This window comes from Cyprinus carpio, chromosome B8 (assembly GCF_018340385.1).
Source record: "Cyprinus carpio isolate SPL01 chromosome B8, ASM1834038v1, whole genome shotgun sequence".
NCBI lineage: Eukaryota > Metazoa > Chordata > Actinopteri > Cypriniformes > Cyprinidae > Cyprinus > Cyprinus carpio.
The window spans coordinates 2,168,177-2,174,745 of record NC_056604.1 but is presented as its reverse complement, the minus strand read 5'-3'; the positions used below and the strand labels follow the sequence as shown (position 1 = coordinate 2,174,745).

General features: G+C 40.0%; 1 pseudogene; it reads right to left on the bottom strand.

Annotated features, from left to right (window-relative positions):
* Nucleotides 1–724: 724 nt before the first annotated feature.
* On the bottom strand, nucleotides 725–1,639 carry LOC122138305 (annotated as a pseudogene).
* Nucleotides 1,640–6,569: the final 4,930 nt, after the last annotated feature.

Here is a 6,569-nt window from a genome sequence, read left to right as displayed (position 1 = left end):
AACATGGCATCTTTATATGGCTATACAATTATATGTATACCGTACATGTGGTCCACTGTATTGCTTTCTGGGGGGGGGGGCTGCTAAACAGCTGTCTCAAGTAGCCCAAACCGTGTTCAACATCTTAGGTCACTCAGAAACAAGTATTCCGGTTTGAAGGAGGGCACAGACAGCTCAATGATTCAGCTGGTGGAACTACAAAACATGGTAATTTAATAAACCAACAGCCAAGTAACACAATATAAAGACACATTTTTATTTAACATAGGCAAGGCCATTTCTCATATTTCTATCTGGCATTATATGAACTTGAAAAAACAAAAACAAATTGCCCTAAATTTATTTTAAAATAACAGAGATTAAATGTTTTGTCCTTTTAGTAGCACAGAGCCTTCAGCAGAGGAATGGGGACCGTCGACATCGCAGATGGGTGACCCTTAGCCTGAAGCGCCTCATTCCCTGCCTTCTGCTGCCACTGCAGCTGCTTCAACACCATCCCTAGTAGACAAAAAACTGGAGATGGATGTCCTAAAGCAGCAGAAAATAGTACTCCATCTACAGAAGGAGTACTACAAACTAAAAATTGAGCTACTAAAAATTAAACTAATAACAAATAATATGTTTTTTGTGTCTTCATAATATCTTTCTAATGAAAATGTTGGCTAGTGTCTGTTTAGTCACGATTTTTATATTACATTCACTGTAACTTACATGAAATGCAAATTTAGTAAACTGGGCTCTGTAAGGATTCCCACTTTGGGACAGATTCTTCATCATCCTCTTCATCAGCCCGATTGTCCATGGGAGGGTCTGCAATTTGTCTAGCTTTACAGATGTTATGAAGCACTGCACAGGCTGTTATCAGTTTGCAGACCTTTCCTGGTGCCAGTCGCACCTTTCCATGCAAAAATGTGAAAGCGCCTCTTTAGTTGACCAAGGAGTCTTTGTTGACTGCGGCTCGTGGTTTTCTTGTGAGTTAATGAAAATGAACAGAATTCAGTTGATATTTTCAAAACATAATGGTAGGTTATTTATGGGAAGTAGAGTAGCCTACAAATACTACTGCAACACATTTGTTGTTCTCTAAATTTGAAGTCCACACACATACAGTGTATGTTAACTTGTCACTGTTACCTGTTGTAATTTAGCTGTGACCCCTGGTCAGGATGGAGGTAAGGTGTGAGGAAGCCATGGTTTACAAGGATAACCACTGTCCCCTAACAAGTGGCAATTTGCTGGAATACGACGTATTTCAAACAGATGTCTCAGGCCACTCTCCGCCAGTATCCTGGCATCATGTGTTGGGCCGGGCCATTTTGCAACAATGTCTATAATCCTATAATCTGCACTGAAAACAACTTGAACGTTTCTGCTGTGGTACCTCTTTCTATTAAACATAAAAGTCCTCGTCTTCCGACGGTGTAATAATTTGGATGTGGGTTCCATCAATTACTCCGACAACACCAGGGGAGCCTGCTATATTCATAAATGCAGTTTTTTTGAGCCTGCAAGTTGGGAATGTCCAGTGGAAATGAAATGAACTGCGACACACTAAGAGGTTCTGAAAGTGCTGTAATTGTTTGTGTGATAACTCTGCTTACAGAAGGTTGTGACAGACCTTGTGACAGACCCAAATCATCACTACTGCATTGTTGCATTTTTCCCAGATGCCAAATATCGTAATGTAGTGATTATTTTCAGTTCTGGTGCTATGGAATTTCTGCGCTGGTGGGTACTCGGATTTTTTATTTTTTTATTACTTAACAAACCAGTATGTTAGCGGCGTCTCTAATAAGATCAGTCACAAACATGATCCCTGCACAATCTAATCTATAGCGTTTTATTAACTCCCTGTCATCCATTGTCTGCAACACATTTCTTCTCCCTCTTCGTCTTTCTGCCATTTTCTCCTCTTCTAAAGAAACATTTAAGCCTCTTAAAAGTCCTTGTCCGTGCTCCTAACAAGTTTGACCTTAAGACTTCTTTTAAGGGCTAAGATGCTTTCTGAATTACTTTTTTTCTTTACTAGGATTTTTTCTTTAATTTTAAAAGTAAACGCCCACATTTCTAAGAATTTTCTTAGAAATTTTGTCACTAGGAGCTACTTTTTGCATTAAGATTCTTTATGAATACAGGCCCAGGGCTCTGAGCACATGCAGGTGCTGTATCACTCAGAAGTCCACTGGCTGTCGAGGGGCAAGGTGTTGTCACGCTTTTACGAACTTAAAACAAAAATCGCCACATTCCTCTCAGAGACTAACTCCCCGTATGCAGAACTGTTTGACAACGAAAATGTGGCTCGTACGAGAGTTGCATATCTTGCTGATATTTTTTGAGCACCTCAACACATTAAATGTATCGATGCAAGGGAGAGGACCCAATATATTTGAACAGTCAGACAAAATTGCTGCGTTCAAGAAAAAGATCTCACTGTGGCTAAATCGTTTATCCAAAGACAGACTGGACATGTTTCCCAACTCTTTCTATGAAGCACAGCAGCTGGACAGTGCGGCCAAAAATAACTTGAAACAAACTTTAAGGGCGCATCTCACTAAACTTCAAGCTCGGTTTGACGACTACTTCCCAGAGAAACAAACAAAAACCATGGACTGGATACGCGACCCCTTCAGTATCAATGTGGAAAAACATCACGTTGCCAAGCAACGAAGAGCATCAGCTGGTGGACCTTTCATGTGACCTGACGCTGAAAAAGAGATTTGGTGAAGTAAGCCTTTCCCACTTCTGGTGCAGCAATGTGATGACTGAGTATCTCCACCCCTCGCCACTTTAGCAGTCAAAACGATCTTACCATTCAGCACAACCTATTTGTGTGAAAGTGGCTTCTCTACCTTGGTCCAGCTCAAGTCAAAGCAGAGAAACAGGTTGGACACTGAGCATGAGCTGAGAGTAGCTCTGTCTACTGTCACCCCAGACTTTGAAACTCTTATCAAGAGTAAAGCACATCCCCAATTGTCTCATTAACTTCCACAAATGACCTGGTTAGGTGAAAACTTTATTTTGAGTGATTTTGACATTGATTTTATTCACTTTTGCTAAATTCTGAAAAAACAGAGGTGTTAATTATAGGGCTTAAAAGCTCTGCATGTAATGACCTAAAACGCTGTCTAAGCCTTGATGGCTGCTCTGTCAATTCTTCGTCATCAGTTAGGAACCTAGGTGTGCTATTTGATAGCAACCTTTCCTTAGAAAGCCACGTTTCTAGCATTTGTAAAACTGCATTTTTTCATCTCAAAAATATATCTAAATTACGGCCTATGCTCTCAATGTCAAATGCAGAAATGTTAATCCATGCATTTATCCCCTCAAGGTTAGATTATTGTAATGCTCTATTGGGTGGTTGTTCTGCACGCTTAGTAAACAAACTCCAGTTAGTCCAAAATGCAGCAGCTAGAGTTCTTACTAGAACCAGGAAGTATGATCATATTAGCCCGGTCCTGTCAACACTGCACTGGCTCCCCATCAAACATCGTATAGATTTTAAAATCTTGCTTATTACTTATAAAGCCCTGAATGGTTTAGCACCTCAGTATTTGAACAAGCTCTTGTTACATTATAGTCCTCCACGTCCGCTCCGTTCTCAAAACTCTGGCAATTTGATAATACCTAGAATATCAAAGTCAACTGCGGGCGGCAGATCCTTCTCCTATTTAGCGCCCAAACTCTGGAATAACCTACCTAACATTGTTCGGGAGGCAGACACACTCTTGCAGTTTAAATCTAGATTAAAGACCCATCTCTTTAACCTGGCTTACACATAACATACTAATACACTTTTTAATATCCAAATCCATTAAAGGATTTTAGGCTGCATTAATTAGGTAAACCGGAACCGGGAACACTTCCCATAACACCTGATGTACTTGCTACATCGTTAGAAGAATGGCATCTACGCTCATATTAGTCTGTTTCTCTCTTATTCCGAGGTCACTGTAGCCACCAGATCCAGTCTGTATCCAAGTCAGATGGTCACTGCAGTCACCCGGATCCAGTATGTATCCAGCCCAGATGGTGGATCAGCACCTAGAAAGGACCTCTACAGCCCTGAAGACAGCGGAGACCAGGACTAGAGCCCGAGAGACAGGTCCCCTGTAAAGACCTTGTCTCAGATGACCACCGGGACAAGACCACAGGAAACAGATGATTCTTCTGCACAACCTGACTTTGCTGCAGACTGGAATTGAACTGCTGGTTTCGTCTGGTCAGAGGAGAACTGGCCCCCCCAACTGAGCCTGGTTTCTCCCAAGGTTTTTTCTCCATTCTCTCACTGATGGAGTTTTGGTTCCCTGCCGCTGTCGCCTCTGGCTTCTTAGCTTAGTTGGGGACACTTCATTTTCAGCGATATCGTTGACTTGATTCCAAATTATTGCACAGATACCATTTAAACTGAACTGAGCTGCATGATGACATCACTGAATTCAATGATGAACTGCCTTTAACTGTAATTTTGCATTATTGACACAATGTTTTCTTGATTAATGTTGTTCAGTTGCTTTGATGCAATCTTTTTTTGTTTAAAGTGCTATATAAATAAAGGTGACTTGACTTGACTTTTGAACATACAGTTGTCATAGTCCTCCTTAGTTTCTTATTAATTTGCTCAATGCAGTGAAATATCTTGTTTTTGTGGCCTTGTTTAGTTTGAGTGATTTTGACATTGATTTTATTCACATTTGTACATGCAGTTATCATGGTCCTCCTTAGTTTCTTATTAATTTGCTCTGAATAGAGTAAAAATATCTTGTTATGTGGCCCTTATTTATTTAATTAACTTTTGTATATGCGGTTGTCAGGGTCCAGTTACTTATTAAGCTCTGAAATGCACGTTGTACGGGATAATATATGTATGTATGTAGGGTTATGTTTTTAAAAAGATGATATATGAGTGTTTTCAACAGTTATTTTTGAATAAATAAATTTTGTTGGTTGAATTCTAAAAAAGTGGGTCGCGACTTAATGACCATGGGAAAATGTGGGTCCCAGGGTGGGACCAGTTGAGAACCCCTGATCTAAACTATGAGGATATGAAGTCTGCATATTCTTCATGCCTATGAGTTAGTTCCAGAGGCATATAGACAGAAGTTTAGAGGACATAAAAAAAATTCTACTCAGACTTTTGTGGAATTTGCAAGGAGAAAGGGATTCTGTTTGACAAGTGGTGCACAGCTAGTAAAGTAAAGGATTTTTAGCAAGTTACGAGAGCTGGTGCTGCTTGAAGATTTTAAGGGATGCTTGACTGAGCGTGTTGTGGTTGTATCTTAATGAACAGAAAGTGACTTCTTTGTCACATGCCGCTGTATTAGCTGATGAGTTTGTTTTAACTCACAAAAAGTTCTTTGCATCTGCACGTCCAGAGAAGTTACAGTACCAGTAATTGGGGGAGCCGTTTGAGCAAGCATGTAATCGTAACAAGTATATAACAACAAAAAAGTTTCTTATAACAACAAAATTCCCGGAAGACATCCACTCAATTAAAAGAAGAAATTCTCCCAATAAATCCATTCCTTAAGCAAAAAGGGCCCGTTATCATCAAGGTGTTGGTGAAATTCTCATACACTTTTACAATACACAAAATACAACACACAAAACATATCGCATGTTTTTTTATTGAGACTGTTTAAAGGAGTTCTGGGGTCTTTGGCAATTTCTCATCGAGTTTTTAAAGTGCGTACCATCCAAGCCAGGGCGCACTTGAACGCTTTCATCAGACACTCAAGTCAATGCTTAAGAAATATTGTATGGACACTGCTCGAGATTGGGATGAAGGAGTTCCTTTGGTTTTATTTTGGATCACTCTGTAAGCTCGTTTCTTTTGCTTGTGCTTTTACCTGTTCCTGGATCACTCTGTAAGCTCGTTTCTTTGGTCTGTATGTTGTGAAAAGGAGAATGAGTGAAACTGATTATATGCTTTCCATACCTGATAGAAAACGCCAAACCCGAGTTTGTCACATTAATATGTTAGAAGCTTACAACAGTTTATGATGTAAGGGAGAAGGCTGAGGTTAAAACTTCGGAACAGACTGATGGGCTCGCCGTCTCTCTCTGTCATGTTAGCCGTAGGGATGACGCCCTCTCCTAGTAACACTGGTGCGGACAAGGATGGTATCGTGCTTCGAAATGCTCCTCAGCAGTGCGCAAGGCTGGCGAATTCAGGAATATTGCAAGATCGCCTAATTAACTAATTCATTTATCTTTGGACCAGGAATCTGACATTAAGTTGATTTCTTGATTTTAATTGTTTGTTTAGTGATGTTCCCAACAAACAAATGTTTTTGCAGCATGACATTAATGTAAGTGGTGCTCGCCCTATTAAGCTGCATGCTTACTGTGTGAATACAGTCAAGAGGTCTATTATGCATCAGGAGGTAGCATACATATTAGACAAACCCATATCCAAAACCAGCAGTATTACATGTATAAAACCATATTTCACATTTAAATTCTGCACTGATTACTGAAGGGTAAACTATGTGACTGTCAGACAGTTATCCGTGACAGCAGATGGAAGACTGTATAGATAACATTGGTTCTGCGTGTTTTGTTAGTAAACT